Here is a 16,787-nt window from a genome sequence, read left to right as displayed (position 1 = left end):
ACACAGGGAACATTTTTTTCCAAAAATTACCACACTTCCCATGCAATGTTTGCCTGTCATGAACCACTGCACAAATCAAGAGTAGCTCAATGTATCAAGGTCACAAAACCAAGTTGGTTAATGTTTTTCATTACATAGTAGCTCTGTCCCCTAAAACAACTTTGATATCATCTTTCCAAGACAGCAACAAAAGGGCCCTTTTCATTCATTTTCTAAGTCGCTTTGATACTATTTTGCTGTTTCTGGATTTTTCCACTGTATGTCTCTTAGAAACAAATTAAGCCCAAATAAGTTGTTCCAGCTAATGAAGTGCGCTTTTGGCTCTTTCTCCGTAGCTGAGAATATCCGGCAAAATACCAATTGTTTTGGGACGCATTTTCTCTTAGTTTTGAAATACTGCAATACTAAGTTACCACAAATAAAGAACATCAAGATAACAACATACACGAACACGTATATAAATGGAAACTGCCATAATCCATTTTTAAATTGAAAATGTGTGGAAGGCTCATGAATAAACATTTACAAATATATACTACGCGTTCACATGACATAAATAAAAACAGAAAGGAGTATCCCCCCCACCCCCCCACCCCCAGTCCATAACAGTTTTTTGCAAGGCACAAGCCCTTGGGCAGTCACTGCTCAGAAATGCAAACCATGCAACTCAAAATGACTTACGCTCTCACTTTCCACCTGAGCCCCACATCCCACCCACTCCTCAATCACTTCCAACAGTTTCTCTGAATGAAAATCCCAAACTCAATAGACTTAACAAGTCCCAAACTCTGCTCACATGCCAGTCAAGCCATCCGGGAACCTGGGATCCACGTGTAGTGTTTTAACATGGGAAACAACGGCCCCAGGATTCAGGATTCAGGATTCTACCGTACCCCGCGTGGTTCGTATCCCGGCTCAGCTGCCTTCCTTGGCGGAGCTGATGCTCTTTACACCAGAGGCATGGGCTGCCCAGCCCAGCAGCGGGCGCGACCCGCCGAGTGGAAGCCAGCGGTGCTCAGACGCGCACTCACACCGCCGGGCGCGCCTCCGCGGACACCCCACCTACCCGCCACCACCCGCTTCTGCTCCTTTCGCAACTGTGTGGCCCTTGGGACCACACTGACCCCGGGGACCCCAGGGCGCCGAGCCTGAAGCTGGGGGTGATGACAGATGGGCGAGGGCGGGGCTTCGGGGGGAAGGGGCGGAGCCTCCCAGCATGGGGGTGCTGGCGGCTGACAGAAAGACCGGGGGCAGCGGGCGGAGGGGGCTGACCGAGCCTCGGGCCGGGCTGGGGCCGGGCCCGGCGGGAGGGAGCTCGAGCGGACACAGAGGCTGACAGGCAGAGAGACGCACAGACACTGGGGACTGACAGTCGCGGGGGCACACGGGGTCGGCGGGCCACGGCGGACGCTCACCTGGCAGCGGCGGCGGCGGCGCCAGCGGCCGGGCCGCACTCCCGGCGCTGCGGGCCTCCCTCCCTCCCGGCAGGCGGGCGGGCGGCCGCCGCAGGCCCCGCGGAGGCGGCGGCGGCGACGCCGGAGCCGCGGACTGCTGAGCGGCGGGGACGCAGCTGCACCAACCGACTCCGGGCCACTCGGCTCGGCTCGGCTCGGCGGTCCTCGGAGGCGCTCGGCTCCGCTCGGCCCCGCTCGACTCTGCTGGGGGCGTGGCCCGGTGCCCCCCGCCCAGGTCGCCTCAGGCGTCAAGTGGGTGGGGCTTTCGAGCGGGCGCGAACCCCCTGACGTCGCGGGAAGCGGGCCTTATTCCAGGCGCATGCGCGAACGCCCGCCCGGCTTTTGGCCGCGTGGAGGCCCGGGAGGCGGGAGACGCGGGAGGAGGGGGCGGGGGCGGATGCCCGGGACTCAGAGGTTCCCGGCTTTTGTGCTCCATATCCTGGTCTTTCTAAAGGACCACCTAAGGAAGGCCACGCGAGGCTAGGCTTTCAAAAGGATGTGGACTAGGCAGGGGACCCAGACCACGTCCGCCCTGGCGTTTTCCAGTGCAGTGTTTCCCAACAAACGTCTCCTGGGAGTTGGTCTTCCTTTTACCCCACCAAGGCTTCACTGTAGTTTTTAATATCTTCTTTTTCTTAAAAGTAGTACTAGCCAAGACAAACCCAGGTCACCGCTTCCTTAACATTATTAAATCTTCAGACACTTGAGCTTCCAAGCGTCAGCTTCGTGGGCTCCAATGCTGGCCTGCCTTTCCAGCTTCTGAGTGCCCTGTAGTCTGGGATGACGGTGGGCCCTTCTCTGAACTCTTGACACATGTGCCAGCACGTTTTTTATTATGGAACCCAAGTTCGTGGAAATTTGCTCAAAAGGTTAGTCCCCACCTTTAGAAGCCTGTGGTTAATAGCAGAACCCTTCAGTGTGACATGGGATTCCACGTCGGAATCCCGGCTCTGCATTAATGTGGCTGGTTAATAATTGGCTGAGTGACTTTGGACATGTTAATCTCTCATCCATAAAAGGACAATATTAGTAACTAAGCGATAGGATGAATGAAAAGATTAAATGACAGCATATATAAAGCTTTCCACACAGTACCCTAGTGCTCAATAAATACATCTGATTTTAAATTGAGATTGCATTAGAACGTCAGATCCAGAAAACCAGCAAATCTACTCGAAACAGCAATGTGTCAGACTTTAACATGTCCAGAGTCAAACGCTCAAACTTGCTCCTTACTCCTACCTCAGTTAAGTCAACTCCAGCCTTGTAGTGACTCATTGTGGTCATCCTTGACTTCTCTCTATCATCCACACATAATCCATTAGCACAGATGTCAGCTCTACCCGTAGAATTCTCTTTTCTTCTCTTCCATGAAGTGTTGCAATAGCCTCCTACCTGTTCTCCCTGATTCCACCTTGCTCTCAACACGGCAGCCTGAGGGATCTTGTTAAAACCTAGGTTAAAACATGTTACTCCCCCGCCGACCCACCAAAGAAACTAGTGGTTCCCCATATTGCTAAAAGAAAAAGCCAAAATCCTTTATTCCAGGACCTCCAAGATTCTATGTGATCTGCTTTTCCCACTTAACCCTTCCTCACTCCTTTCCCTGCATCTCCTTCCATTTCTACTCTCCATCCCTCAGCCAGCCACACTAGCCTCCTTCTTTCTCCTTTCAGAACATGGAGGCTCACTACTACCTCAGGACCTTTGCTCTTGTTATTTCTTCTCGCAGATATCAGAAGACTCATTCCAAAGTTCTACTCAAAAGTCACTTCCCCAGACTTTCCTAGACCACTAAAATGCCAAGTCCCAACCCCCATCACTCTGTCCTTTCACCCTGCTTTACTTTTCCTCCTACCACCTTATGACGTAAATATGATGTCCCTGAGGATAAAAGTGTTATTTTGCTCATCTCTGACATCTAGAACAGGGTATGATCAGGTACTCAATAAATATTTTTTGAACAAATGAGACCATATATACAATATGTTTCTTCAATTTATCTTCATTTATTTAACAAAATTTCCCAAGCACCTGTTTCCATGCAGGCACACTGGGGGATATAGAGATAAACCAGGCACTCTCCCAACCCCTGAGGAACTCAGTATTACAGGGGACATAGACATGTAAGGAAATACTTCTGGAAAGAGTATTTCACACTAGATAGCTGTGGAGGTAGAATGGAGGGCAAACCTAATAGTTTATAGGAGTGTGGGAACGTTTCCCAGAGGAGGTGACATTGGAGCTGAATCGGAAGAGTCGATGAGAAAGGGAGCTTCAGACAGAGGGAATAGCATGCATTTAAGACCAGTGTTGGAGTGGATGGATTTCCCAAATATTGTTTACCCTAGTTGGCAAATTTTTCTTTAAAAAACTAAGCAGATCCCTATAATAATGTCACTTACACTCACATTCTGATCAGCTTTCTCAAGCAGGGAAGAAACTGCCAAAAGTATAGTTGATGCAATATAATCACAACCTGACTTTTATTTTACTGGAATGGGCTATACCTATAAACTTCTTGCGTCAGGGTCCAAAGGTAAAGAACACACATTTGTTAGGAGTATGCTGGCTGAAAGTTCTAGTAATCTACCAGGTTAATTTAAGAAAAATTAAAGGAGACTTTAGGGTTTGGTTTGGTTTGTTTTGTTTTGTTTGTGGGGGTGGGTGTCTCTCAGAGGCCAAGGGTAAAAACCCAGCTGGGCTTTGTATGGGTTGGAAGCAGAGCAAGAAGAGATACTGGGACTCTCCCTCCAAGCCTGTTTTTTTCTGCTTCCAGGTAACATAATGGAAATGTGTCTACACCCAACTATATGGTACAACTCCAACTACATGGAGAGAGTCTAAAACTTCCCAACCACTCCATCCCAAAGTTCCAGAAAAGAGAGTCTAATTGATCCAACTTGAATTGGATGCCCTCCCGCTAGAACCATCATGGCCTGTTTGCAGTTCACAAAGTTTACCTGGAACCCATCTCTCTGGATCGAGGAGTGGACAATCATCAGAAAAAAGGGAAATTGTTTCTGGTTGAGGAAGTATCTTAATAGAAGTCCTTCACAAAACCATTGGTTCCACTTAGTGGCAACATTTCTGGAAGATATTTGATAGTGACACAGGGCATTATTATTGAGTTCCTAATTTATGCAAAAAGGAAGCCCTTTTTTAAGTTAGAATAATATAGGAAGTTGTCCTTTTTCCAACCAAAAGTGGGCAAAAAGTGGGGGTGGTAGCCATATGCCATTGTAGGCACATGATAGAATTTTTACTCCCTTACAGTTTGAAAGTAGAAGGGACTGTGTGACATGCTTTGTCCAGTGGAGTGTGAATAGAAGTACATCACTCCCAGACCTAAAGCGGGATCTCAAAGAGACACTTGCATAGCCGTGTTCATAGCAGTATTGTTCACTATAGCCAAAAGGTGGAAACAGCCCAAATGTCCACTGACAGATGAGTGGAAAGGCATATACCTACCACAATATTGGGTAGCTGTTGTGGTTTAGATGTGAGGTGTCCCCCAAAAACTCATGAGACAATGCCAGAGTTTTGGAGGAGAAATTATTGGGTTATATCCTTAATTTAATTAGTGAATTAATCCCCTGATTGGGATTAACTGAGTGGTAACTGAAGTGGTAGGCTATGGCTGGAGGAGGTGGGAACTGAAGCATGACTTTGTAGTACATATTTGTATCTGGCAAGTAGAATCTCTCTCTCTCTCTGTTTCCTGATCACCACATGAGCTGTTCCTCTGCCAGTCTTCCACCATGATGTTCTGCCTCACCTCAAGCCCCAAGAAAGGGAACCAACCTTCTGTGGGCTAAGACCTCTGAAACTGTGATCCCTCAAATAAATTTTTCTTTCCTAAAATTGTTCTGGTCAAATCCTTTACTCATGGCAGCAAAAAAGCTCACTAAAACAGTGGCCTTGAAAAGGAATGAAATTTTGACATGCTACAACATAGATGGACTTTGAGGGTATTATGCTAAGTTAAATAAACAGGAAAAAAAAAAGCAAATAACTGTTATCCCAATGGCTCAGGTGACTGAGGCAGGAGGATCTCAAGTTCAAAACTAGACTTAGCAATTTAGCGAGGCCCTTAAGCAACTCAGCGAGACCCTGTCTCTAAATAAAATACAAAAAAGGGCTGGGAATGTTGCTCAGTGGTTAACTGCCCTCTGAGTTCAATCCCTGGTACCGAAAAAAAGAAAAAAAGCAAATACTGTATGATTCCATTTATATAAAGTACCTAGAATAGACCACTTCACAGAGTCAGAAAATGAGTGATAGTTCCCCCAAGCTTGAGGGAAGGGAGATGGGAATTTGTTGTTTAATGGGTATCGAATTTCAGTTCTGTAAGATAAAAGGCATTCTGGAGATTGTTGCACAACAATGTGAGTGTACTTAACACTAGTGAATAGTACACTAAAAAATGGTTAGTATGAGCAGGGCATGGTGGTGCACATCTGTAATCTCAGTGGCTTGGGAGGCTGAGGCAGGAGGATTGCAAGTTTGAGGCCAGTCTCAGGAACTTAGCAAGACCTTGTCTCAAACAATGAAAAAGGGTTGGGATGTAGCTCAGTGGTACCTCACTCCTGGGTTCAATCCCTATTGCTTAAAAAAAAAGAAATATAGTAAATTTTTTTTACAATAATGGACTAAATAGTTCAATAAAAAGACATGCTGAATTTAAACAAAGGAAAAAACCCAAAACTCAACTATTTGATGTTCATAAGGGACACACTTCAAAAGGTTAAAAAGGTAAAATGGAAACATTCTAACTAATACTTAAAAATGATACCTATCCTATACGAATTCTCTCAAAACATAAAGAGGAAACAATTCCCAACTCATTTATAATTCAGTGAAATCTGGATTCTGTATCCTGTCAAGAACATGGTAAGAAAAAATATCACAGATCAATTTATCTTATGACCATATAAGTAACAATCCTAAACAAAATGTTAACAAATCAAATTCAGCAATAAATAAAATAAATAACAAAACACAAGCAAGTATGGCTTATCTCAAGAATACAAGTTGGCTTAACATTTAAAAAAATCAATTGCTCTGAAAATTTGTTAAAAACTAATAACAAGGGCTGGGATTATAGCTCAGTTGGTAGAGTGCTACCTCCCAAGCACAAGGCCCTGGGTTCAATCCCCAACACTGCCGAAAAAAACTAATAACAAGTGTTAGCAAGTTTGTGAAACAGCTGACAAGAACAAGAAGAAGTAGAACAATTTAAGACCTGTACCATTCATGCATATATATGCAAAAAAAATGAGAATAAACCAAGTCCAGCATTGCATTTATTCCAGAAAAGCAAACACTGATTACCCCAAAAGTAATTCACTACATTAGCTAATTAGAAAGAAAATCATATGATCACACAAATATAACATTTGACCAAATACAACTTCCATTAATGAAAAAGGAACTTCTTAGACTAAAAAGGAGTAAACACTCCAAAATAATGAGAAACACCATAATCAGTGGTGAAATATTAAAGTTATCCCTCGAAATTGAAAATGAGACAAAAATATCCATTATCCTCACCTTCTATGCCACATTGTACAGGAGCTCTGGATTGGTACAATAAAATAAGAAAAATAAACAAAACAACAAAATGGATTGGAAAATAACAACAACGGTCATTTGTAGACATTAATTTATATGTAGGACAAAAAATGAACCTAGGTAAAAATTGGAATGTCAGTTTAGCAAGATTACTTGATACAAAATCAATACATCGAAATCAACCTTATTTCTGTATTCCAGTAAAGTCACAAAATAATTTTTAAAGGATGCTTTTCGAAATAGCAAAAACTAACAGCAACAAAAATCCAGGTAACAATGAATGGATCTGACAAAGACAAGAAAGACCTCTATGGAGGAAGCCAGGAACATTTTCATAGATATTAAAGAATAAATAATGGAGCCAAACACTACATTAATAGATTGAAAGACTCAATATTTTAAAGCTATCATTCTCTCCAATCAAAACAACCCTAGTTGATGTTCATATGGAACTTGCCAAGGTGATTCCACTATAATATTTGTATGAAACTTTAGAAGACAGAGAACAGTCGAAGTACTCTTGGGTAAGTACTAAGTGTGAAGGCTTTCTCTATTAACTAATAAGATTTATAACAAAGTTCTAATTATTAAGACAGCATATTGGTACAAGATCAGGCAAAAAGCAGTGAACAAAAGGTAGAACCCCCAAGCATTAATGACAAAAATAGCTTTGCAGAACAGTGTACAGAAATTCTTTTTTGAATAAACAGCATTGAGTCAATTGAATATCCACATAGGGAAAATGACATTGGAACCCTATCTCAAATCATACTCAAAAAGAAACTTTTGTTGAACTATGAACCTAAATACTCAAAGTGAAGCTTTATATACACAGTCTGACACAAAAAAGATACTCACTATTTCTTGAATGAGTAAGTGTACACATAGGATATCTTGCTTCAATTTAACTTCATTGATCAGTGAACAACAAAACCAATTTCTGTTGGACTTAAACATGAAAAGTATATAGTAAAACTTTAGAAGATAACATGATCATGATCTCCAGGTTGGAAAAGTTCCCTTAAAACAGAAAAAGCACTAACCATAGGAAAGGTTTATAAATTGGACATTTTCACAATTAAGAGCTTCTGTTCATTAGGAGACATCATTAAGACAGTGACGAGGGGCTGGGGTTGTGGGTCAGTGATAGAGTATTTGCCTGGCATGTGTGAGATCCTGGGTTTGCTCCTCAGTACCACATATAAATGAATGAATGAATGAATGAATGAATGAATGAAATAAAGGTCAATTGTCAATCAAAAAAAATGTTTAAAAAAAAAGACAGTGCCAAGGTAAGCCATAGAGGAGAAATATTTGCAATACAACAAAGGGTTGGCATCCAGAATACATTTTTAAAAGGACTATAAATAATCTGCATATAAAAATTAAAAGATGAACCAATAAAAAAAAAATGGGCAAGAAGAAGCTCTTGACACACACACAAATCCAAACAGCCACAACTACAAATAGCTTCGCCTCATTAGTCAAGAAAGTGAACTACAGTGAGCAACTACTACAGACCTACCAGACCGTCCAAGCCTGACAGTGCCATGTATTGGTGAGAACTGTTGGTGAATGTATAAAGGAAGCTCTTACACATTGCTGAGCAGAGTGTACTTGTGTAATCATTTTGGAAAACAGCTTGTCGTATTTCATATTGTTAAGCATAGGCATACCTCATAATCCAGAAATTCTACTCTGAAATATATACCCATGAGAAATGCGTGGCCAGATGCACTCATATAGACATATACAAGAATGTTCATAACAGCATTATTTATAATAGCTCCAACTTGGAAACAACCCAAATGCTCAGAAAAAGGATAAATAAATTGTGGTATATTCACTCAAGGGAAAGCTCTTATACAGCAAGAGTGAGTGAATTTCAGCTGCACACAACAACATGGGAGAATCTTATAAAGATTGTGAAGCCAAAGAAGCCAGACATGAAAGAATACATACTTTATGACCAGACAAAATTAAACATACCCCTGTCCCCACAATCCTCCACCACTCCTTTATTTATGAACACAGGAAGAGTGGTAATAAAAGATCTCATAATAACAAGTTGGGGAATCACCATTCTGTATCCATTCGCAGAAAACCACCCCATTCTGAAATATCTCCTAGTTGGAAAGATAAAGGCAGAAATTGGTTCTGGAGATGAATGAGCTCAAGGAAGTTATCGACATAGTTCTCTGTTGCAAAGGCAGAGAACAATAGAGTCAGGCACATGGGACAGTAGGCACATGCAAGTTCTTAGGTACAAGGGACATTAGCAAAATTCATGCCCAGATAGACAGGAGACACATACAAACCAGGCAGTTTGGAAAGATTCCCAATAATAAACATAATTAAGTTTGTGGGGGTTTTTTGGTTTTTTGTTTTTGTTTTTTAATTTTTTTTATTTTTATTTTTTGGCATTGGGGGTCTCACTAAGTTGCTCAGCTCTTAAGTTGCTGAGGCTAGTTTTGAACCTTCAATCCTCCTGCCTCAGCCTCCCAAGTCACTGGGATTACAGGTGTGTGCCACCACATCCAGCTCATAATTAAGTTTTGTATATATTTCTCCAGATTTTTTCAGAGTATCTAAACCTTATTTACTTGCATACATGTGGGATTACAGTATGCATGCCACTGAAATTTTTAACAGGTGTTAAACATCTGTCCATTTTAATACATGTAGATGTACTTCATACTTTGGGGGATGATAGATATAATCATTATCTTAATCATGGTGCTTGTTTCGCAGATACATACACATATCAAAACTCAGATTGTAAGTTTTGATATGTGTATGTACTTTAAATATGTGTGGCTTACCACATTTACAGCAGCACAATTCACAATAACGAAACTATGGAACCAGCATTGGTGTCCATCAACAGATGAATGGATAAAAAATGTGGCATATATACCCAATGGAGTTTTAATCAGTCACAGAGAGGAATAAAATTATGTCAGGAAAATGGATGGAAATTGAGAACATTATGTTAAGTGAAATAAGCCAAACTCTGAAAGTCAAGGGTCATATGTTTTCTCTCATATGTGAAAGTTAGAGAGGAAAAAAGAAAGACAGGTAGTGGGAGATTTAATGAAAATTGGAGCGAGATCAGTTGAGAGGAAAGGGACCAGGGGGTGGGAGGAAAAGAGGGAAAGGAAAAATACGGAGGAATGATATAAGCCAAATTATATCATTGTGTTGTGTGCATGTATGAATATATAACAACAAATCCCACTATTGTGTATAACTGTAATGCGCCAAGAAAAATATGGAAAAATGTGTGTTGTTTATTTACATCAACTATACCTCAATAAAGCTGGAAAATTAGTTTTAATCTCTCTTACTATTTTCCCCACTTAACACTAGAATGTTGTAAGTACATCTAAATCATGGCTTCTCGCTACTACGAAGATTCCAAGAATAAGGTCCACAATGTTTTACCAACTCATTCCCCAGGTCTCCTTAGCCTCCAGCTCCCCTAGCCACAAGACAACACTATAATAAATAACCTGCTTATCCTTTTAGGCATCTGAGCAAAATTTCTCAGGAGTGCGACACTCACTCTGAGCCCTGTGCACACTGTTTTACTAAGAACTACCTGCTTATTTTACACAGGAGCAGAGCAAGTTGATATTCTCACCACCTGGGTTGAGAGTTCCCAGTCTCTTCATTGGGTTTCTGAAAAACAAATTCACTCTGCAAAAAGACAGAAAGATGGCCCTTGGTTCCTGGTGTTCTTCCCTCATTTTAATTTGGTATTGACCTCATGGTTGCTGACAAATAATTCTTCAGGCTGTGGCCGTTGCCTAGTGACTTAACAGATGGAATTTCGTGTCTATTTTTGCTTGTTCTTTATAATTGTGTTTTTGGGGAGGGGTGCAGGTTGGAGGTGGGAGCGCTGCCTTCAGTCTTCCTGGGCACACTTTGGCAGCCTTCTAGGGTCCCACCTAATGAAGGAACTGGTCCTGGGTGCTTGGGCCAGTGTCTTAAGCAGCATGGAATGCGGTGACTCAGCTGGTCACTCAGGGACACCTCGGTGAACAAGGCCACGGGAAGGAAGTCATTACACAGACAGCTGGACTGTAAAAAACAAAAATACTCTACACACCAAACTCTACAAAGCCGTGTTGCTGGGCGTCCCATGACTCAACGGGTCTGTTTCTGCCACGTGGCTTGTGGCTCAGGATGTGTGGCACACAGCCCTGGCTCGCTGCTGGCTGCTGCTCAGAGTGGCTTAGAAAGCTGACAGGGTGGGGACCCCAGGAAAAGCTGTGACTCTATTTTCTCTCCACTCGTCCACCCTGACCATTGCTTCTCTCATCATCTCCCTTATTCTGACTCCTTCCTCTTTAACTCTGGCCTTAAAAACAGAAAAAGTCTAGAATTCAGTATTTCATGCACAGAATGCTGGTGACTTGGGAAGGACACAACAAGGCCACAACCCTGGCATCCTAGGAAGGCCCTCCTGAGTCAGGCAGACATGGGGGCAACAAATCCTACCCCCCTAGAGTAGGGTCTAGAGTCCTGGGAAAGAGGCCAGTGGCAGCAGCAAAGGACAGAGACTTCAAGGTGGAGGCCAGGTCATCCAAGATGTGACTATCCATTGACTGATCTTTACTGGAGACTTATTGTGCGCCAGACACGGGTCTTGGGATAGGTCAGTGAGGACAGATCAAGCGCCTGCTCCTCACAGGCCTGCATTCTGGTGGGGGAGACAGACACACACCAGACATCATCAAGAAGTAAATCAGACAGCAAGTGAGGAAGTGCCAAGTGCTGCTGGAAAAGACCAGAGCAGGGCAAGGTGGCCCAGAGTAGGCAGGGTAGACTGCACGGAGAAGGTGGGCCAGGAGCCAGGAGCCAGCCACCAGGGTGTCTGGGGGAAAGGCCGTCCTAGGGGGAGGATCACCAGTACAGAGGAGGCAGGTGAGCCTGGCTGCAGAGCACAAGGGGGCCCAGTTGGAGAGGAGGATGGGAAGTGGGGGCTGTGAGAGGGGCACCTGGGAGCCACTGGAGGGTCTTGAGCAGAGACATAATGGGAACTGACTTCAGTTTTAATAGCATCCTGCTGTCAGATGGCTTTGACCTCTAACTATACAATGCAAGTAGAGTGTAAAATAAAACTGCAAATCTTGCCAAAGAGGTAGAATTTTATGAAGCCAATGAAAGTGACATTGGAGAACAGCTAGAATTGCACAAAGCATTGACAGATGAGATCTGGCAATATGAGGTTGGAAAAGGACAGTGATAGGGCAGAAGTTTCAGAACAATTTAAATAAGAGTTAAGAGAAGACTTTGGGAAAAATCAAAGGAGCCCAGAAGTATTTTGGGAAAGATAGTTGTGCCTTTCAAAACATGCAATGCAGCATGAAGGATATGATGCCATGCGATCACGCAATTTATACTCTGCTCCCAAAGCATGGATTCCTGTCCGTGGTTTAGCCCAGTGACCAAGGCTGTGCCCCACGTTCAAGGCCAGGGAGATCTCTCTCTTTGCATTCGTTTTCTCTCTACAGCACCATGCCTTCACTGACCACTTCTACCCACCAGCCCTGCCTGTCTCCCTCCTGTGCAAACCCTGGCTACAATAGTACACAGCCCAGCATAAATGGATCTTCCCTAACATTTTTGCACATCTATGCAAGTGGAGGGCACCATGCTAGGCCCTCGTTGAGTTGTAAAGCATAATGAAACATGGTCCACACATGGGGAATAATAATAGGAAGTCCCCTTGCTGAGGGTCAGTCCATGGGGCATGTGGTAAGTCCCGAAGGAATCTTCAGGACACAGAATGCTCTTTATAGGGTGGTTAATGATCTTTCAGTATTCCTTTCTAGACTAGAAGGCACAAACAAGTTCCAAAAAGACTCAGCAATCTGATGTCTTTCTGAGAAGGATGGGAAGGGTGTTTTGGAGTCTGGAACTGCCCAGTCCAAGCCCACACTGCCAGACAACCTGACCAGGGTGAGTTAGAGCTCTCCCAAAGGCTTTGTTGGAATGGGGGATGGCAACAGAAGTCTCCCGCCCTCCAGCCAGGAGATCCCTGATCACATCGGGGTCAGTCGCTAAAAGCACATCGCCTGGCCGGAGGGCAGGTCACTATGGGAGAAGAGGACTGCTACAGCAAAAGCAAACAGGCCAGAAGCCCAGGGCCGGACTTTCCAGCAGGGGACCCAGGACCAGACTGCTGCTGCAGCTCCAACGCTCCTCTAGCGGGGAGGTGCCCGTTTCCACCCTGCGGTTCCAGCCTCAGAACACGCTCAGCTGCACATGGGTGCAAGTGAGGGTTGATTCTCTGCAGATGCCTGAGGGTCGATGCTCTTCTGACTTTAGGGAGAAGGAAGGCCTGGCACCCTGTGGGCTCTCCTCGCCCCCCACCCTCTATCTCCCCAAGCGCTTGCTTCATCTGGAAGCCAGAGGGCTTTTTCTCCAGTACTCACTAGGCTTCTTCCTTTGCTCTGAGGTCAGGGAACTTAACCTTCCCCCACCTCTCTTCACTGCCCTCTCCATTACTGAACTACTTCCAGATGGCTGGGCACTGCCTTCCCACAAACTGGTCCCTACACCTGCAGCACTGTCCCCACCTGTCTTTGTTCCAACTAAACATTTTCAGGCTTAGATCTCTACTTGGGAAAACCTGTGGGCTCCTGGATTTGACTCCACCTCATTCCTCATCGTCTTGCATCACAATTGTCTGATTGGCATCTGTTTTTCTCCTTCTTCCCAGTTACGGAGAGCGTGGGGTCCCTTTGGCACGTCCAGCCTGTCCAGTGCCTGGCGCAGACGTAGTATCGGTAAAACCATAAACCACCTACCTGACTGCCTCTGCTGCGCTCTTTACCTCTGTTCCAGTGGGAGACTCAAAGTCCCTTCATCTCTTAGAGCAGCAGTTCTCAAACCAGAGTGAGCCTCAGAATCACCTGAGGGTGCTGGGGAAGGACTGGAGGGGGCTTATTAAAATACAGACTGCTGGCCCCGCCCCCAGGGTTTCTGATTCCCCGAGGTGGGAGGTGGGGCCTGAGAATTTGCATTCCTAACTAGGTCCTGGGTGCTCCTGCTGCTGGTCCAGGGACCACACTTGAAGAATCACTATCAAGGTTAGGAAAGCAGCTCAGTGATAGAGCACTCACCTACCATTCGTGAGGGCCTGCGTTTGATCCCCAGCACTGCAAAAAATAAAATAAAACACTTCTTTTAGAGTATCTGTCTTTTCATTGGTAAAATGGGCTAATTACTATCCCCTCTGTGGTGAGAATTCAATGAGACAAGGCAGATGACGAACTCGGTGTGGTGCCTACACCCAATAGGTGCTCAGTTAGCATTAGCCATTGCTCCTGGGAGTGGACAGGAGACATGCCAGGTAGGGAAAACATGGACAAGGAGAAGAGGGGGAAAGGGTCCAAGCAGGTCAGCTGGGCTGAGGCCCAGCAAGCAGCCACAGAGTCCCAGCTGTACTGTGGAAGCAGCTGGGAGCCATGTATAGTTCTGGAGCTGGGCAGTGACAGATGGAAACCAAATGTGGTGACAGTGGGCAAGAAGCCATTCCCAGCAGCAATTTCCATGTGCTGGAGAGTTGGCTGTTTGACCAGACATAGGGTTGCCCATTTTAACAAATAAAAAATAAAAGATATCCAGTTAAATGTCAGTTATCCAGTTGAATTTCAGATGAATAACCTAATCAGTTAGTTAGTATCAGTATGTCCCAGATATTACATGGGACATACTTATACTGAAAAATATTTGTCATGTATCTGAAATTCAAATGTAACTGGTATCCTTTGTTTTTATTTGCTAAATCTGACTATCCTGGCCCAGTGCCAGTTGACTATCCCCTAGCGCCCAAGCCTCCTTTGCTAGGGAGAACCAACCCATGTTCCATTGTGTCTGTTCCTACCTTTAACGAGGCCACCAGGAGGGGCTGAGGAGCTCCCCTGGCAGCCAGTCTTACTGCTCATGACACAAGATCACAGCTGCAGGCCTGGGTGAGTGGGTCCACTCACCTCGTGCCGGGGTCACCCAGAAAAAAAGTAGCAGGGCACAGTAAATAATCCCTGATCCATGAATGAACACAGGCTACCAAATTCCATAAAGAAGGATGTGCCACTCTGCTCTAGGATTAATAAGAAACCAGAAACTACTGGTGGTACAGGCTGACCTAGTATGTGTACCCAGGGAGGGGGTGGAATGTTCTCTACCCTTAACCCCAGAAATGAGCAAACACAGCACCCATGACACACGCTCAGAGACGGTGATATAAACTACAAGCTAGAACAGGACAGTCACTACCTCCTTCAGCTCAGCTGGGCGTTAGGACAAGTCATACTACCAGAGGTTGCCTCTCTGTACCCCTCACCCTCCCTCCATAATTACCAAATCCCAGATGATTCACAGTTCCGAAAACAAGCCTGTCGGAAATCCAATTTCTGCAACAACTTTTATAGCAACTTTTTTTTTTTTTCTCCAACAAAGAACAATGAAAATTTTGCTCCATCTTTAAAAATGTGAACAGCCAGGTGTGGCGGTGCATGCCTGTACTCCCAGCTACTGGGAAGGCTGAGACAAAAGGATGGCAAGTTCAAGGTCAACCTGAGCAATTTGGCAAGACCCTGTTTCAAAATAAAATTTTAAAAGGGCTGGGGGTATAGCTCAGTGGTAGAGCATTCCTGAGTTCAAATTCCAGTCATGAAAAAGGAAAACAAAAACAATATAGTGGCAATGTGGCCTACCTGAGCCTAGGCCAGACTGGGCAACTCAATGAAACCTTGCCTCTGAAAGATTTTTTTAAACATGATACACATACTACATAGTACAGGGTACTGTGTGCCCTGTACTATGTTCAGCACTTTAGTTAGTTCAGTGGTTATCTTGGCTGTACATACAACCACCTGGGAGTTTTTAAAATCCCAGTAGCCTGTGCATCCTTCTTTTACAAGGGCACAGTGATTCCAAAGTACAGTCAAGATCGAGAATCACTGATTTCGTGTACCCTGTAAATTCTCACAAGAAAATTTTGCAAGGCAGAGCTGGGGTTGCGGCTCAGTGGTAGAGCACTTGCCTAGCATGTGTGAGGCACTGGGTCTGATTCTTGGAACCACATATAAATAAATGAGTAAAATAAAGATCTATCAACATCTAAAAAGATATTTAAAAATTTTCCGCAAGGTAAGTTTTATACTATTTTGCAGATGAAACGGAGGCTCAAAAAAAGTGAATTAGCAAACAAAGGTAGATTAGCATGTGTAGCCCCAAACTGTAAACTTTCCTTCCTTTTTCTTTCTCAGATTCCTTTGAGAAATTCCTGATGTGACCAACGTTTTTCTGTCATATGCAATGATTATATATAATGCTGCCAGGGACATCTTTACGGCTTGACATGACTCTCTGGCCACCTTGAGGTTGCTCTGCTCCCGCAAGGGCTCTTCTGAGATAGCGGCCAGACACTGCCTGGGTTCAGGGCTGATATTAAATAAAATGAAGTCAACTTTCAAATAAGTTCTGTCACCTTAGGTCACAGAATAGTGGCTTCAGCCTTGCACTTCTCACCGCGCGGTACTTTTCTACACCTGCCTTTTTGCCATTTCGGTCCCACCCCTCTAAGTCTTTCCTCAGTGCTCTTGCTCTTTAAAGTCCTTCGCCACCTGACACTTTTCAGGGCATTTTCTTTGCAAGGGTCATACATACTCACAGGTTGTCCTAGAGGTCTTTGATTCAGGCAAGCCCACGAAACACAGGTGTGAAAGGGTTAAGCGGTTCCCT

The 16,787-nt window shown here is 44.3% G+C and overlaps 1 protein-coding gene across 4 annotated transcripts in view; it reads right to left on the bottom strand.

Annotated features, from left to right (window-relative positions):
- Window positions 1–1,716, bottom strand: part of Zhx3 (zinc fingers and homeoboxes 3) — a 130,782-nt gene extending 129,066 nt beyond the window's left edge. For 2 of the 4 annotated variants that reach the window (XM_047539208.1, XM_047539210.1), the window contains exon 1: window positions 1,416–1,716. The gene's annotated coding sequence lies outside the window, so the exon portion shown is untranslated. Of the gene's footprint in view, window positions 1–796; window positions 1,057–1,415 lie in introns of those variants that run through there. The other 2 variants (XM_047539209.1, XM_047539211.1) reach the window with 2 other exon arrangements.
- Between the last annotated feature and the right edge of the window lie 15,071 nt (window positions 1,717–16,787).

The sequence above is a fragment of the Sciurus carolinensis genome, chromosome 2 (assembly GCF_902686445.1).
Source record: "Sciurus carolinensis chromosome 2, mSciCar1.2, whole genome shotgun sequence".
Classification (NCBI taxonomy): domain Eukaryota; kingdom Metazoa; phylum Chordata; class Mammalia; order Rodentia; family Sciuridae; genus Sciurus; species Sciurus carolinensis.
The sequence above is the reverse complement of the archived record's forward strand: the minus strand, read 5'-3'. Positions and strand labels throughout refer to the sequence as shown.